Genomic DNA, 18,897 nt, shown 5'->3' on the forward strand with positions numbered 1-18,897 from the left:
TTCGGTGGAGGAGAAATCCTTCACGACTGAGATAATTTTTTATTTTTGTACCTTTTCTCCACGTTAAAAAACGACCCTGGTGTCTAACTCTGTCCCGTGGGGAGGCATAGTAAATAGGTACATCAGAGAGAGTTGCCATTTTTTTTTTTATCGTGGTCACAAAGTTCGTGTTCAATTTAGTACAACGTCATAATTGAAAACTGAACCCCCACGTGAAAAGTTATGAATTTTTTTTTTTTTCGATTTTTTTTTATAATGTGAAACTTAAGTCTGTAAGCGATGATACTAAGTGAAAAAAAAAATAAAAAATAAAAAAAAAAGCGAAAATTGTGGAATTTAGATGGAGGGGGGAGCAATCTCGACAACTTCCGTCGTTTTTTTTTTTATTCTTTTTTTTTTTATTTTGACAACTTTTTCGAATCTGTGTATATAGTAAAACAAACCCGAGGGTTTTAGTGTTTTTACTTATTTTAAATTTTTTTTTTTTTTTTTTTTTTTTAAGTTTTACCCAAAATTCTATTTGGAATTTCGGAAACTTTTCATCTGGATTATCTCCCTTTGTTTTTTCTTACGCGACGGACATTTTTCTTTCTTGGAAGAAATTCACTCCAACAAACAACAAACATAAAACGTTAACTTAATACCATTTTTTTTTTTTTAAATATAAATTCCATGTATAACTAAAAAAAAAAAATAAATAACGGGAAATAAATGATAAAGTTTAAAAAGGTAAGTATTTTAATTTTTTAAATTCTTGCTTTTCAAAAAAAACAAAAAACAAAAAAACACCCCGCTTATATTTTCTTTTTATCCGTCCTTTTTTCAATTTCTTTCAGCGGATCGATATCGATTTGCCCACAAAATGCAAAAAATTCAATATTTAAGGATTTTTAGGGGTGCCCAGTTCCCAATCTAGCTAGTAAATCGACCCCCCATATAATGGAAGCAGTCGCACTTTTTAAGGCCAAACTGCTATTAAAAAAAGGCCAAATTCTATAAGTTTAGCACAAAAAAAGCCAAATTTTCTGAATCTAGCCTTAAAAAACCCAAAGAATTGGGAGTTTGTATTACTGTACACGCTCGAAAAAGTTGTCAAAAAAAAAAAAACAAAAAAAAAAAACAATAACAACAAATATATAACAAATAAAGGGTTTGTATTACTGTACACATAGATTCGAAAAAGTTGTCAAAAAACAAATATCAAAGGCAAGATAAGTTACTTTTCTACCAAACTGGATATATTTTTCGTGTTTTTATCAAATGTAACATGTTTATTCAGCTCGAAAAGCATACAGTTTTACCGATGTATTGAACATTCAAGATGGCGTCTTATTCTCTCTTTAACACGGTAAGTGTGGGAAAAGATGTTATAAATAAAAAACCGGATCAAATACTGTTAAAAACTCGCTCAATATATGTTACCGTGACATAGGTTGACATATATTCGGCGGGTTTTTAATAGTATTTTGTATAGTTTATTATTTATAACACCTTTTTCCATACTTACGGTGTTAAAGAGGGTGTGAGACGCCATCTTGAATTTTCGAATACATCGGTAAACACTGTATGTTTTTCGAGCTGAATAAATATGTTACATTAAATAAAAACACAAAAAATATATCCAGTTTGGTAGAAAAGTAACTTATCTTGCCTTTGATAACATTTATTTGCTATATATTTGTTTTTTGACAACTTTTTCGAATCTATGTGTACAGTAATACAAACCCCAAATAAATGTTACCAAAGGCAAGATAAGTTACTCTTCTGCCTAATGGGATAATTTTTTTTAGTGTTTTTATTTAATGTAACACGTTTATTCAGCTCGAAAAACATGCAGATGCATTGGGAAATTAAAAATGGCACCGGACTCTTCGTTGAGCACGGCAAGTTTGGGAAAATGAGTCAAAAATAAAAAAGTATACAAAATACTGTTAGAAACTCGCTTAATAAATATTACCATGACACAGGCTGACATATATTCGGTGGTTTTTAACAGTATTTTGTATAGTTTTTTTATTTTTAACTAATTTTCCCAAACTTACCGTGTTCAGCAGAGAGTCGGGCGCCATTTTTAATTTTCCAATACATCGTTAAACACTATGTTTTTTGAGCTGAATAAACATGTTACATTGAATAAAAACAAAAAAAATTATCCAGTTTGGTAGAAAAGTAACTTATCTTTCCTTTGGTAACATTTATTTGTTATATATTTGTTTTTTGACAACTTTTTCGAATCTATGTGTACAGTAATACAAATCCAAAATTTGGCCTTCAAACGTCGACTGGTTCCATTATTGGGGCTCGATTTACTAGAACGTTGTATTGGAAACTGCCCCCCCCCAATTACTTTTTTAATAAGTGGGGGATCACTTTTCTAGATAAATTTAACGTAAAATGAGCCCCCACTTTCTGACCAGCAAAGTGATTTTTTTTTTTTTTTTGAGGGTGTGTGTCAATTTTTACTTACTTTCCACATTAATAATCACCGAGTTTCCAAAGTATGCTGAAAACGAATATCACATTGTAATTTGCCAACGCTCTGATCCCCATCTGGCATCAATTAAAATGGATGGCTCTCGTCTTCGGGAGGCTCCATGTTTTGACAAGCTTCTGGGTTTGACCTTTACTTCTGATCTGAAATGGAACACGTACATCAAATCTGTTGCCAGGGACGCTGGGAAAATGGTGGGATCCTTCTACCGCTCCAGAAGATATCTCACTATTGATGCAATTCTCTATCTCTATAAAAGCCAAGTACGTCCAAGGATGGAGTACTGCTGCCACATCTGGGCAGGAGCTGCTAAAAACAGCCTATCCTGCTTTGACAAAATAGACTTTGTGGTTTAGTGGGGAATGCCCTTTTCTTTTCCCTTCAACCTCTCTCCCACAGAAGAGACGTTGCAAGCCTATCTTTGTTTTATCGTTATTTCCATGGCAGATGCTCGTCTGAACTCCAATCTCTGGTTCCCCACTCTTTATCTTTATCTAAATCAAAACGTAGATTCCATGAACAAAGCTTCTTTCTTAGAACTGCACGCCTGTGGAACTCTGTTCCATCTGCCTGCTTCCCTCCTGACTACAACTTGGATGTCTTCAAGTCCAACATAAACAAATTCCTGATGAACCGCCCCCTTAAATAGACACTTTAAATATCCACACTAACGTACTGTACTTACAATAACCCTTATCCCTGAGTGGCTTCTGGGCCTTGATAAGTGGTGACCACTTTGTAAAAAAAAAAAAAAAAGCTACGAGGGGCGTGCAATAAGTAATGCCCCTCACCTACTTCCCATAGCAGTAGAGCAACGAAACTTGGCACAGTTATTAGTCTTTCTCTACATAGGAACCACCCAGAGTTATGCATTTCTCCCATCGTTTCATGCAGCTCTGGAGACCGATTTTGTAGAACACCCCAGGTTGGTCCTCCAACTACGACGTGACTTCAGAAATCAATCATCTGAGAAACGCTTTCCTTTCAAAAACAACTTCATGGCTGGGAAGAGGTGAAAGTCAGAGGGTGCAAATCAGGAGAGCAGGGAGGATTGGGGAAGAATTTCATAACCACACACCCCGTGCTTCTGATCTAGCGACATGCGAGTTGTGGACCAGAGTGTTTTCCTTCAGTTCAGAGCTGTAATTTGCCACATTACCCGTAGAGATATAAATCATTGCACATGCAAAATTTCAGCTAGATCAGACAACTGGAAGGGGGTCAGGGGCATTACTTATTGCACACTCCTTGTATCAGTGGTGTCCATTTCTATAAGCGCAAGCATGCATATTTTGGCTAGCAAAATCAATTAAACAATGTAATTCCTTATGCTATCAGTGGGGCCCATTTCTATTTGCGATTGTTTTGTTTTTATTCTTCAAGCTCTTTGTATCTTCAATCGCTAGTTTGTTGTGTTTGGTTTTGTTTTACGGCATATCAACCCTTTTCGATCGATATATATATATCGATAATACACATAGGTAAATAGATAGATCGAGAGACAGATAAATAACTAATAAATACTAACAATACATAACATTCACTCATTACAGAACGAAGATGTCATATTCCAAAAATCAAGTAGTTTTGTGTGTTAACTGAGAAAATCAAATTTTCTAATTAAGTGAGATGTGCTTACGTTGATTAATTGGACTATTATTCTCATCTTGGGTGTCATTAGCACAACGTTTCGGTCGCTGCAACCTGCAACCTTCTTCGGGTTCGGGAACATGCTTCTTTTTATACTAAGATAAAAGAGGGTTGGCTCTGCATTACAAGAATTCGAACCGTTTGTTTGAGGGTGGGTCCGTAGACCATAACACCAATAGCAATGGCCAAACTCACATTACCTGAAAGTACTTCTTTTAAACTCCTCGGCCCAACGTTCGCAGGGAACCATGAGTTGGACAAAAATGGATGGTCACATTCAATGCTGCCAAGACCAAGCTTGTTTCCGTCAATAATTACAAGAAACTTTCTCTACCAATAATAGCAATGGCCAAAGACTCTTTATCTGAAAGCACATCTTTTAAACTCCTTGGCCTAACCTTCACAGGAAACATGAGTTGGAACAAAAACATTCAATATTCAACATTTTACAGATGATGTGGTTGTATTTAAAGGTCTTCTTCTCTGTTGCAAAAACTACATTTGTCATGCTAACATCCTTCATCTTATTAGAAGCGGCGTATGGTGTATTGTTGTCATATTTTGGCTGGTGCACCTGCTACTAGTCTTTCGCTCCTGGACAAGGTTTGAAAGACAGTCACCAACTCTTAACGTATATACCATTCACTGGACAAAGCAGTGGAGGATAGAGCGGTAGCTCTCGATATATCTTATGCTTTTGACAGAGTATGGCACGATGGTTTTCTAAGGAAAATCAGATCATAGAGGTTGTCCTCGACGGTCGTACATCTAAACGATATTTCTACAAATATTTTAACGGTGAATGCTCTCACGAACTGCAAGCACTTGTATCCCCTCGACGTAAATACCCCCGATAAATCCGACAAGCAGTTAAATCCCACCCCTTCAAAGTAGAGATCCCTAGATGTAAGAGAGCCTTCTACTGCAGTAGTTTCTTCCCAAGACCAAGCTTGTTTCCTTCAATAATTACAAGAAACTTTCTCTACCACATTACCTGAAAGTATTTCTTTTAAACTCTTCGGCCTAACGTTTACAGGGAACATGAGTTGCAACAGATACATCGAGAGCATTGTCAAGGCTGCTGCAAAGAAGATTGGCTCCCTCTACCGTGCTAGAAAACTACTTACGCCTGAAAGTATCCTGTACTTCTACAAGGCCACCATTCGCCCATGTACTGCGCACTGTTGTCACATTTGAGCTGGTGCATCTGCTACTAGTCTCTCACTCCTGGATAGAGTTCAAAAGAGAGTCACCAACCTGATAGAAAAATGGATGGCAATGTTTAATGCTGCCAAAACTAAGCTTGTTTCCCCCTCGCCAATCTTTCACGAAAAACACCCGTCTAGCTGAATCCACTGTGAAAAATTTCCCCCACTCTATATCTGTGCCTAAATCAAAACGCGGATTCCATGAACAAAGCTTCTTTCTTAGAATTGCACGCCTGTGGAACTCTGTTCCATTTGCCTGCTTCCCACCGGACTACAACTTGGATGTCTTCAAGTCCAATGTTAACAAATTCCTAATGAACCGCCCCTTAAGTAAACACTTCATCAAATCTCCACACTAACATAATGTACTTGCAATAACCCTTATCCCTGAGCGGCTTCCGGGCCTTGATAAGTGGTGATCACTGTGTAAAAAAAAAAAAATATTTGGGCCGATGCATCTGCTACTAGTCTCTCACTCCTAGACAAGGTTCAAAAGAGAGTCGCCAATCTGATAGGTCCTGAACTGTCATCTAGACTTCAGCCTCTGTCCCATCGACGAAATGTAGTATCCCTCTGCCTGTTTTACAAGTATTTTAATGGTGAATGCTCTAACGAATGAACACATACCTAAGGAAATGGCAGAAACACTAGAGGATGACCTCCAATCTGTAGTGGAATGGGGACAAAAATGGATGGTCACATTCAATGCTGCCAAGACTAAACTTGTTTCCTTCAATAATGACAAGAAACTTTCTCTACCACCAATAGCAATGGCCAAAGGCACATTACCTGAAAGTACTTCTTTTAAACTCCTCAGCCTAACGTTTACAGGGAACATGAGTTTCAACAGATACATTGAGAGCATTGCCAAGGCTGCTGCAAAGAAGGTAAGGTTGACTCTTTCTACCGTGCTAGAAAGTTACTTATGCCTGAAAGTAGCCTGTACCTCTATAAGGCCACCATTCGCCCATGTATGGAGTACTGCTGTCACATTTGGGTTGGTGCATCTGCTACTAGTCTCTCACTCCTGGACAGGGTTCAAAAAAGAGTCGCGAACTGTCATCTAGGCTTCCATCGACGAAATGTTGCATCCCCGTGCCCGTTTTTCAAGTATTTTAATGTTGAATGCTCTGATGAACTGCAAGCACTTGTGTCCCCACGACGTAAACAGGTATTTTAACGGTGAATGCTTTGATGAATGAACACATATCTAAGGAAATGACAAAGACACCAGAGAAATATAAAATAGAGCACGGTTACTAAACTGCATAAGTCTCTGAGATTGATATATTTGCTGATAACACCACACTATATAATAGGCACGAGGGAAAACAAATAAACACATATCTAAAGAAATGGTAGAAACACTAGAGGATGACCTCCAATCTGTAGTGGAATGGGGACAAAAATGGATGGTCACATTCAATGCTGCCAAGACTAAACTGGTTTCCATCAATAATTACAAGAAACCTTCTCTACCAATAATAGTAATGGCCTAAATCAAAACGTAGATTCCATGAACAAAGCTTCTTTCTTAGAACTGCACGCCTGTGGAACTCTGTTCCGCTTGCCTGTTTCCCTCCCGACTTCAACCTGGATGTCTTCAAGTCCAACATAAACAAATTCCTGATAAACCGCCCCTTAATTAATGACACTTTATCAATTCTCCAATACTAACTATTACTACGATACTATCCCATTGATTACCGTACACACAATAACCCTTATCCCCGAGTGGCCCTTGGGCCTTGATAAGTCGTTAACTCCATGTGAAAAAAAAAAAAATCTGGCAGAGAAAAAAATAAAGGGATCCCCCAAATGAACACATATCTAAAGAAATGGCAGAAACACTAGAGGATGACCTCCAATCAGTAGTGGGATGGGGACAAAAATGGATGGTCACGTTCAATGCTAAACTTGTTACCTTCAATAATTACAAGAAACCTAAGCTTCAGTCTCCGTCCCATCGATGAAATGTTGTATCCCTCTGTTCTACAAGTATTTTAATGGTGAATGCGCTAACGAATGAACACATATCTAAGGACCTGGCGGAAACACTAGAGGAAGACCTCCAATCTGTAGTGGAATGGGGACATAAATGGACGGTCACATTCAATGCTGCCAAGATTAAACTTGTTTCCTTCAATAATTACAAGAAACCTTCCCTATCACCAATAGCACTGGGAGAATACTTAACATAATTAAATTCTTCTTAGATAAGAGATAATTCCAGGTTGTCCTCGACGGTTATACATCTAAACAATATGATATAAATGCGGGAGTGCCTCAAGGGTCTATCCTTCGACCTCTATTATTTCTAATATTCATAAATGACCTCCCTGACAAAATTGTCTGTGAGATGGGAATATTTGCTGATGACACCATGCTCTATAACAGACACGACAGGAAAACAAATGAACAAATATCTAAAGAAATGGCAGAAACACTAGAGGAAGACCTCCAATCTGTAGTGGAATGGGGACATAAATGGATGGTCACATTCAATGCTGCCAAGACTAAACTTGTTTCCTTCAATATATATATATATATATATATATATATATATATATATATATATGTGTGTATATATATATTATAGATTTTAATTCTAATCGTTTGAATGATAACCGTTTTAAAACAATTACGTCTTGTTTTCAGAATGTTTAATACAAGACAGAAAGGGAGATAATCCTTCAAATTCAATATAACTTTTGAAGTTTTGGTTTAAAGAAACTATGGTAGCACCCGTACGATAAAAATATCATTTTAAAAACGTAAATCTACTCATCGGAAGAAAGGAAATTTAGTTAATTTTAGTAGTTAGGTGAACCCACACACACACAAGCACACACACACACACACACACAAACAAACATTTAAGCTAAATTATTATTAGGTTGCGAACAAAGTGATCTGTAGTGGACAAAAATGGATGGTCACGTTCAATGTTGCTAAGACTAAACTTGTTTGTTAGAGAAGGTTTGAAAATTACAAGAAACCTTCTCTACCACCAATAGCAATGGCCAAAGAAACATTACCTGAAAGTACTGCCAACCTGATAGGTCCTGAACTGTCATCTAAGCTTCAGCCTCTGTCCCATCGATGAAATGCTGCAGCCCGTTTTTCAAGTATTTTAATGGTGGATGCATAAACCTAAAAAAGGTTTAGGGATGTGTTGAGTTATTTCCATGGCAGGTGCTCGTCTGAGCTCCAATCCCTCGTCCCCCCTCGCCAATCTTTCACGAGAAACACCCGTCTGGCTGAAACTACTGCCAATAATTTTCCCACTCTTTATATGTGCCTAAATCCAAACGTAGATTCCATGAGCAAAGCTTCTTTCTTAGAACTGCACGCCAGTGGAACTCTGTTCCGCTTGCCTGTTTCCCACCTGACTGCAACTTGGACGTCTTCAAGTCCAACATAAACAAACTCCTGACAAACCGCCCCCTTAAGTAAAACACTCTATCGAAACCCCCAATACTAATGATTACTACAATACTATCTCATTGATTATCTCATGCAATAACCCTTATCCCTGAGTGGCCTTTGGGCCTTGATAAGTGGTGACCCCCATGTAAAAAAAAAAAAAAAAAAAAAAAAAGGGTGTGCTGCTTCCCATACCACACAAGTATTGCAGTAATATAGGCATGGCCTTGGAGTTTAGAGAAACAATGTTAGTCTGAGGCCGGTAGTAGTGTGAATGCGAGGTGTCTTCAATAAGTTTCGAGACTTTTTTTGTACAGGTATTTAAAATTGTCGTAGACTCTTGAAAATTCAGTATGTTATTGCTAAACATCTTATGAGATGACTGACCAATTTTTATGATTTCACGTTCAAATGAACAGCTACTGCAGTAGTGTGAATGCGAGGTGTCTTCAATAAGTTTCGAGACTTTTTTGTACAGGTATTTAAAATTGTTGTAGACTCTTGAAAATTCAGTATGTTATTGCTAAACATCTTATGAGATGACTGACCAATTTTTATGATTTCACGTTCAAATGAACAGCTACTGCAGTAGTGTGAATACGAGGTGTCTTCAATAAGTTTCGAGACTTTTTTGTACAGGTATTTAAAATTGTCGTAGACTCTTGAAAATTCAGTATGTTATTGCTAAACATCTTATGAGATGACTGACCAATTTTTATGATTTCACGTTCAAATGAACAGCTACTGCAGTAGTGTGAATGCGAGGTGTCTTCAATAAGTTTCGAGACTTTTTTGTACAGGTATCTAAAATTGTCGTAGACTCTTGAAAATTCAGTATGTTATTGCTAAACATCTTATGAGATGACTGACCAATTTTTATGATTTCACGTTCAAATGAACAGCTACTGCAGTAGTGTGAATACGAGGTGTCTTCAATAAGTTTCAAGACTTTTTTGTACAGGTATTTAAAATTGTCGTAGACTCTTGAAAATTCAGTATGTTATTGCTAAACATCTTATGAGATGACTGACCAATTTTTAGGATTTCACGTTCAAATGAACAGCTACTGCAGTAGTGTGAATGCGAGGTGTTTTCAATAAGTTTCCAAACTTTTTTGTACAGGCATTTAAAATTGTCGTAGACTCTTGAAAATTCAGAATGCTATATATCTTACGAGATGACTGACCAATTTTTATGATTTCAGGTTCAAATGAACAGCTACATCAGAAATTGGAATGCACCTTACTAAAAGCCTTATTGCCGCAGCAGCAAAAATATTATAACAAGTTCCTTAAGTTCAAATAGTTTCATCTTTTTTCTCAGTCCATATTTCGCGAGGCGAAATTAAAAAATCTAAAATTTAGTGATAGAATAAAACCGATGACGAGGGGAGGTTTTGTCATAATTTTGCCATTGCCTCACTCAGATTGTTCACGAACCCACCCATGTATTTTTGACATTTGTTTTGACGATTAAGTGAAGAATCAACTTAATTTTATCTACAACCCCCCCCCCCACAATACAATATATTTTGTTCAGTTTCGGCTGATTAATTTAAGCATAGGCTGAGAGGTAATATATATATATATATATGCATATAAGGCATATGTCCTGACTTGTCTACTGTGTGCATTAGAAACTTGGACTACATATCAAAGGCATCTTAAAGCTCTGGGAAAGGTTTCATCAAAATCGCATCCGTAGGATACTGAACATCGGTTGGTGTTCCTACACTCCTGATACTAGCCTTAATTTAAACCTTCACCACTTCTGGTCTGGCGATGGACGCAACAGCAAAGACGTCAGTCTTTTTTTTTTCATGTTCTTTTCCTTCTTTGCGATACGGGTTCAAGCCTGCCTGCCTACTACCACATTTTTTTTATTTGCTCAGCACACACCTCCAAACAACCGGGCAACGCTGGGTACCCAGGCTAGTATCTAATTAAAGTGTCACCCACATTATTTATTGCAGATTATGACAGCTTCAGTACTACCTGCATTTGTAGTATAGACAATCAATCAAGTTATTCATTTTTATTGATATTCATAATGTATGTACCTGTATATGCATTTCATTCATCTACATAACGTATGTACCTGTGTTCATTGAATCTAGTTTTTCTATCGTTTGTTGGATCGATAGGTCTATAACACTTATGATATAAGCTAAATATTTGTTTAGAACTGTATTTACCGAATGTTTCCCCCCCCCCTCCCATTGGAAAGTTGCAACATTGGTCCAGTCACATGAGAGAGTTGCCATTTTTTTCTGGATGATGGTCACAAAGTGGGTGTTTAATTTCCAACTTGAAATACAATGCATTTTGTTCAGCATATTTTATATCTCAAATAAAGAAGGGAGGGTTTTATAGGCAATATATATATATATATATATATATATATATCGGGTACTTGTACAGTTTATTGAAGACATAAAAAAAATGAAAATATCGAAAAAAAAAAAAAAAGGTTATATCGTGCGTATCCGTTTCGGACTGAAGATCTCCGAAAAAAATATTTCACTTAATTTGATCGAATGGTGTTTTTTTTTTTGTTTTTTTTTTACAGCGGAAAAACACGTTTTTATGAGAGCGCGTTGAAGTCAGCCCTTATGGAATTTATTTGAAACCACTATGGGGAGATAACTTAGTTGAAGTCAGCCATTACAAAATTTGTTGAACACGCCATCTTTAATACTCCCTAAAAATCAAACCTTTTGCTCGGTATCATAACAAATTGTTTTTTCGCTGTAAAAAAACAAAACTACTTGATGAAATTAAGTGAATTTTTTTTCCGGAGAATTTCGTTCCATAACAGATACGTACAATTTAATTTTTATTTTTCGATATTTTCATTTTTTAATGTGTTGATTAAACTGTACAAGTACCGTAACTTCAAATTAAAGAGGCAAAAAGTAATCTACATTTTATCATTCTGCGATCTTTGCTTTTCACTTAATCACCAAACCAATCCACCCAACTAACAACGGAGATAGGATCATCTATAACACAACAGACCATCCTGTCCCCCACAAGTACTACATCTATATATATATAAAAGCGAAAATGTATGTATGTATGTACGCTTTTCCTCGATGTCCACAAAAGGCGTCTTTCAGAGAAGCGCTTGCTCGCTTCACAACTTAAAACTTTTTATATCATCTATAAATTGTAATATCTCGCGCTTAACCACGGAGCTCGCCTGTCTATTTAATTTTATTGACTTTCAAACGTTAATTATTAAACATTTCTCGCATCGGCATGCGTTACATTCGGTTTTCGGTATAAACAAAAAGCGAAACTCGACTCTAATCGGGGGTCCGGGTGACAAGATCAAAGTGTAGTATCTGCCCGACAGATGCTGCAAAGCTAAGACTAGCAAAGACCAGCTATGACTAGCAAAGACCATATGTGGGGGTAACCCCACATATCTAAACTTGGTCACTGAAGGGGCAACCCTTCATACCAACAGTTTCTAATCCAGCTCCCATTTCCCACCTCTCGGGAGCTGGTGCCCCCCCTTCCCTCCCCCCCTTCCCTCCATCTCCACATTAAAAAACGGCCTTGTGCCTAATTTGCTCAGTGGGGAAGCAAATAAATATCACAGGCCCAACTACTGCATCAAATTAAATGAAATTTTTTTTCGGAGATCTTCAGTCGGATAACTTCGTTGCATAACAGATACATACAATTTAAACTTTTTCCGATATTTTCATTTTTTAATGTGTTGATTAAACTGTACCAGTACCAAATATTGATTATGAAAAGTTAATTCTTCACTTAATAATCGGTGAAAATTTCATATAGATTGAATAATTACTTGATCTTTAGTAGATTTTTAAAGAGAGACTCGTGTCATGGTGGCCATTTTGGATTTCCCGGTTGCCATCTTGGATTTCCTGGTCGCCATCATCGATTGTTCATGATGTTATAATGGCAACTTTTTTATATGCTATTTGTTAATAATTTCTTTGAATCATGTTGTGGTGGCCATCTTGGATTTCCTGGTTGCCATCTTGGATTTCTTGGCTGCCATCTTGGATTTTTTGCAGTGTAATGATGACAAATGATAATAGTACCGCGTGCAAAAACGCCAGCACGCAGCCTTGATGTAACAACATGGAGCACGGACATTTTCTTTATAAACAAACAAACAAACAAACAAACAAGGAGAGTAGATAATACAGTGTTATCGACAGCTCCAGTAACTCTCACTTCTCCTTTTTTGTCCCTCAGTCCTCATTCAAATGAGTGATTTTTCTGACAAAGGGTGAAGAAAAAGCTGCTTAAATGTCGGTAGTACTTGGTGGACAGTAGTCTGAGATGTCGGAAATTTTTCTGTCTCTATGTCTGTCCTTGTGGCCATGTCACTAGTAAGGGTGCTGGAGGTAAATGTTTCGTCTGGACTGACGTTATCCGCCTGGTAGTCAGGGACCCGAACCTTGGATTAACCACTAAGGAGGCTGTCCTATCAGCAGGCGCAAAGTACCGGGACTGCTGTATTGCCATTTGGTGAGTGTATCTGAACCATGCAGTAGTCTCTGGTGGGGCCTCTCGATGCCATACTAGTAGGTAATTGTTACGGCTTTACCTTTTCATGTGCTACAAAAAAAAAAATTCTTCGTTTCGTTTTCTCTCTTAGTTTCCCTCTCTGTACTGCTCTAACCAAGTATGCCGACCTATTCCACAAATCCCAAAACCTCAACATGAAATATCTCCAGAATAAAAACTCGATTAAACCTAGAACCCCATCTTCCAATGTAAACCCCTACTACCATGTCTCCTTCTCCAACATCAGGGGTCTACATTCCAACCTTCCAGAGGTTGAAATCCAATTACAGGAGATGACACCGGACATATTCTTTCTAAGCGAAACTGGAATAGGGCCGACCACTTCCCTAGATGAGTTCATAATTAATAGATACTCTAACTTAACATCTAAATCTGACCCCCAAGACCTGGGCATGGAATATGTGCCTACATTAAGGATGGCTTCCCATGTGGCAGGGATATCTCTAGAGAAGATTCTAAGTTACCTTATATGTGCTTCCGGGTTGCACTTGCTTACACCACTGCATTTATATTTGCCCTCTATCGGCCCCACAACAGCGGAGTTACTATCTTTAAGAGCATATCTGAGAAAATAGACTACATCCTGTCTGCACATCCCTCGGTTAACATCTACATCTGTGGTGACTTCAACGTCCATAACGTGGAATGGCTGACCCACTCAAATAAGATGGACGATGAGGGGGAGGTTCTGTCATGATTTTACCATTGCTTATGACCTCACTCAGATTGTTCGCGAGCCCACCCGTGTGCCCAATACACCCGGTCAATATGCAAGCCTCCTAGACCTTTTTCTCTCAACTTCCCCTGAGCTATGTTCATGTTCCGTTCATTCTCCTCTAGGATCCTCTGACCAATCCGTTGTATCAGTTAAGATAAAAACGAAATGTAATAAGTCCTCAGACGTACCCCTCCACTGTACTTTATACCGATACTCCATGGCTGACTGAGATAGCTTCTGTACATTTATATCTGATCTACATCTGCATTCCATGTTTGAAAAGGATGTGTCCTCTATAGTATCAGACCTGACCGAATGGTTAATTGTAGGCATGGACCGATTCATACCATCTAAAAAATTCGAACAAAAACCTAACAGCCAGCCATGGTTCTCCCCAGAATGTGCCGCTGCCATCACGCACAGAAATCACTTTTTCCATAGCTACCAACGTAATAGATGCACTGAGACTAAAGCTGCTTTCAGGAACGCCAGCAACCACTGTAAAAGAGTAACAAAAAATGCAAGAGAGCTATATGTCCAGTCTGTTAAATCCAAAGTAGCTGATCAGCGGCTTGGTTCCCACCAGTTTTGGCAAATAACAAATAGGATCCTTTTTTTACAAAAAACACTCGTCTAGCTGAATCCACTGTCAAAAACTTTCCCCACTCTTTATCTATGCCTAAATCAAAACGTAGATTCCATGAACAAAGCTTCTTTCTTAGAATTGCACGCTTGTGGAACTCTGTTCCATCTGTCTGCTTCCCACCTGACTACAACCTGGATGTCTTCAAGTCCAATGTAAACAAATTCCTGATGACCCACTCCCTTAAGTAGACACTTTATTAAATATCCACACTAACGTACTGTACTTACAATAACCCTTATCCCTGAGTGGCTTCCGGGCCTTGATAAGTGGTGACCACCTTGTAAAAAAACCCAAACAAACAAACAAACAAACAAACAAAATAAACTCTTCCCTTTTACAAATTAATAAGACACATTTCATGTTAAAATAAAATGTTTTAATAAAATATTTGCATTATAACGTGTTTCAAAACAGTTTGCCTGTTTATTCAAACTTTTTAATTTTTTTTTTCGAAGCCGTTAAAATGAAAATTATGCTAATTAGTTTAATATACTTGAAAACGATCTGTACAAAATTTACTTCATCAGAACTGGGGAAAAACCCAACCCTTTATTATCTTTTCTTTAACAGCTCGGACACAACAACCTACTGAGCAAACCAAGCATAGAGCTGAATGCAATTTGGACACCTCTAATAGAGAGAGAAAACCTTGAATAACAACATACGTTTTACATTAACAAAAACCAACTAAGAATTGTCCTAGTGACATATGACCGAGTGATCCTAGACGTTGTATCAAAGTTTACAGTCACCCAAACGTGCCGAGTTCAATCCTGAACAAAGGCAGTGAAAAGTAACATTCAAAAACAGAGAATCAGCAACTATGTCTCAGAGCCTAGCTGGAGTCCGAACACGGTACCCCCGTAATAATAATAAAGGGTTGGGTTCGAGACTCCTAACAAACGGTTCCCCCAGTGACGATAACAACCAAGATGAGGAAGTCAGTCCGACACTCTCAATCAACGAAAACACCTCATCTCAAAAATACAGACAATTACAAACCATATTTTGTTAATAATTTTTTTGATTTGTGTCACGGTCGCCATCTTGGATTTCCTGGTCGCCATCTTGGATCATGTTCATCAGAATAATATTTCCTATGATGATGAAGTCTTATTTTTCTTTTTATGATGTTTCTACTTAAAGCTGTTAAAATGAAACTGGAATATGCTAATTAGTATGCTAATTAGTGTGTAAGCTACTAAGTGAGACGGTCCTAAATAACGCCAACTGAACCTTCGTGGTATAATATGTTCAAAATTTCATCATAATATCTTAAAAAGATCTGAAGATACATTTTTTTTTAAAAATATATTTATTACAGTTTATCAATGTTTGAGGAGTTTAAAAGAAATACTTTCAAGCAGGTAATATATCTTAAGCGATTGGTGGTTGAGAAGGTTTCTTGTAATTATTGAATATACGGTTATCTACCTATCTATCTATAAAAGTGAAAATGTGTGTGTGTGTGTGTGCCTGCGTTTCCCTACACGATTCATCATTAAAATACTTGTAAGACAGGCAAGGGGATGCAACGTTTCATCGATGGGGCAGAGGGTGAAGCTTAGATGACAATTTAGGGCCTATCAGATTGGCGACTCTCTTTTGAACCTTGTCTAGGAGCGAGAGACTAGCAGCAGATGCACCAGCCCAAATGTGACAACAATACTCCATACATGGGCGAATGGTGGCCTTATAGAGGTACAGGATACTTTCAGGTGTCAGTAGTTTTCTAGCACGGTAGAGAGAGCCTACCTTTTTTGCAGCGGCCCTGGCAATGTTTTCAATATAATTATTACAGTTTATAGATAACATCCTCAGTTATATTGTGAAAAAACATTTTTAATGTTCGTTGAATAAAACATAAGTTATGATGAATCTTTTGGTGTTCAAAATCGTAAAAGTATTTAACGAGGCGAGCGACGTTTTTTATTACTGGTGTCCATAGCAACCACGTCACTTCAGCGACTACTGTTGCTACTAATTCACTGCTTTCACATCAAAGAGAAGTAATAAGTGAGACAGATAGAATAAAAGCCAGAAAGAGCGATAATTGGGAGATTTTATTAAAATCAGATGAGTAGCGTACATTGTTATTACATGTGATTACTTCAATCTCCTCCTGTCAGCCAGAATAGTTGGTTCCATACATGGCACACCAGTTGGAGGTGAATACATAACAATGATTTTCTTCAACGTAATAGTCAGACCGAATGCTCTGCCAGCATTAGAGAATTTGTCCATTGCTAACCGCATATCCTCTTCCACGTGTGCAACAAGAAATGCATTGTATGCAAACTACAACTCACAAAGTACTGAAGGAGAAGTGTATGTTGCAGTAAGGAAGTTCGCATGTATAAATTTTCTCTTCTGTTTAAAATGGAAAATGATTTCACTCTTTGCGTTTATAATACCATTATTGATATTTTGTTAGAAGGAATTGTGAAGTTGACCGGAAGTTTACCCTGGAAAGAGTTTTTGGATGTGCAATAGTATGATCTTGGATTGGAAAGTTAATAATGCCATTATTGATATTTTTTGAGGAAGAAATTATTAAAGTTCCTTATATATTAATTTAAAGACGATGATGGAAAAGTTTCAGTTTTATGTATAAACTAGCGAGGGGTACCCGGCGTTGCCTGGGTGTTTGGAGGTGTGTGTGGAAACTCCGGGGGTGGGGGTGGGGGTTAAAAAAAAAGTAAGTATGAGGATCGAACCCGAACCGTTGAGGCAAAGTTGTAAATTAAAGTGTGAAAAAAAAAAAAACGTGCGACGTTAACGATTGCCCCAACGCAAGATGCTAACGGAAACGCGTTTGAATTTATTTAATTACTTGGATTTGGCAGGTGCCCGTTTTAATGAGTTAATGAGGTCAAGTTTGACTGCGGGATAGTATTTCATTTACTGCGGAACGCTTATTTTTATTTTCCCAAGATGTTATAGGAAAAAGACTAACCCACATGCGGCGAGCGACAAATGTTGAATATTTATCTTCCCGAAATCGAGCAAATTAAATAGACAAGCGAGCTTCGTTGTTAACTGTGAGATATTACGATTTATATGTGATATAAAAAGTTTTAAAAAGTTGTGAACCGATCGACCGCTTCTCTGAAAAAAGCCTTTTGTAGACATACAGAAAAAGCGAACACACATACATACATACATACATTTTCGCTTTTATATATATAGATGAAAAAATTACTAGGTGTCCAGAAAGTGGGTGCTCAATTTTACGTTAAATTTATATAAAAAAGTGATCCCCCACTTTTTGAAAAAGTAATTTCTTCATATCATGAAAACTACTTATCCTCGCCAAATTTAAATGTGATATTCGTTTTTAGCACCACCAAAAACCTTCATAAGTCGTCATTTTAAAGTTTTTGGGGGAGTTGGAAATAAACTTGACATTGACTAAAAGAGTCAATAATTATATTTTGTTTTAGTAAGAAAGATAACAAAATATGTAAGTCCGGGCAAAACCTTCCTCAACATAGGGGGACGATTTGCGGAATTCTTTTGTTTTTGATTCTTACTTGGTATTTGTTTACGACCTGGCCCAGCATAGTATAAACACCCAAAACCACCCCATGTTAAGAACGGCTTTCGGAATAACCCCACCTCCCCATATTAAGAACGGTTTTTGAGGTTGTAGGGTGTTTATTGCGAAAGCCGTCCTTAACATGGGGTGGTTGTTGGCGTTGGGTGTTTATAAGGGTTTTTATTACTGTACACATAGATTCGAAAAAGTTGTCAAAAAACAAATACATAACAAATAAATGTTATCAAAGGCAAGATAAGTTACTTTTCTACCAAACTGGATAACTTTTTATTTGTTTTTATTAAATGTAAAATGTTTATTCAGCTCGAAAAACATACAGTGTTTTGGAAAATTCAAAATGGCGTCCGACTCTTTCTTAGACATGGTAAGTTTGGGAAAATGAGTTAAAAATACTATACAGAATACTGTTAGAAACTCGCTCAATATGTTACCGTGGCATAGGCTGACATATATTCGGTGTCAAAGAGAGAGTCGGGCGCCATTTTAAATTTTCCAATACATCGGTAAACACTGCATGTTTTTCGAGCTGAATAAACATGTTACATTAAATAAAAACACTAAAAACATATTCAGTTAGGTAGAAAAGTAACTTATCTTGCCTTTGGTAACATTTATTTGTTATTTATTT

General features: G+C 37.3%; 1 protein-coding gene across 2 annotated transcripts in view; it reads left to right on the plus strand.

Moving 5' to 3' along the window:
• Positions 1-509: 509 nt before the first annotated feature.
• LOC145270501 (uncharacterized) overlaps positions 510-18,897 on the plus strand; it is a 172,660-nt gene continuing 154,272 nt past the window's right edge. The window contains exon 1 of one of the 2 annotated variants that reach the window (XR_013865401.1): positions 510-729. The gene's annotated coding sequence lies outside the window, so the exon portion shown is untranslated. The remainder of the gene's footprint in view (positions 730-18,897) is intronic. The other variant, XM_080126161.1, reaches the window with a different exon arrangement.

Source organism: Euprymna scolopes, chromosome 46 (assembly GCF_053919585.1).
Source record: "Euprymna scolopes isolate OS-2025 chromosome 46, ASM5391958v1, whole genome shotgun sequence".
NCBI lineage: Eukaryota > Metazoa > Mollusca > Cephalopoda > Sepiida > Sepiolidae > Euprymna > Euprymna scolopes.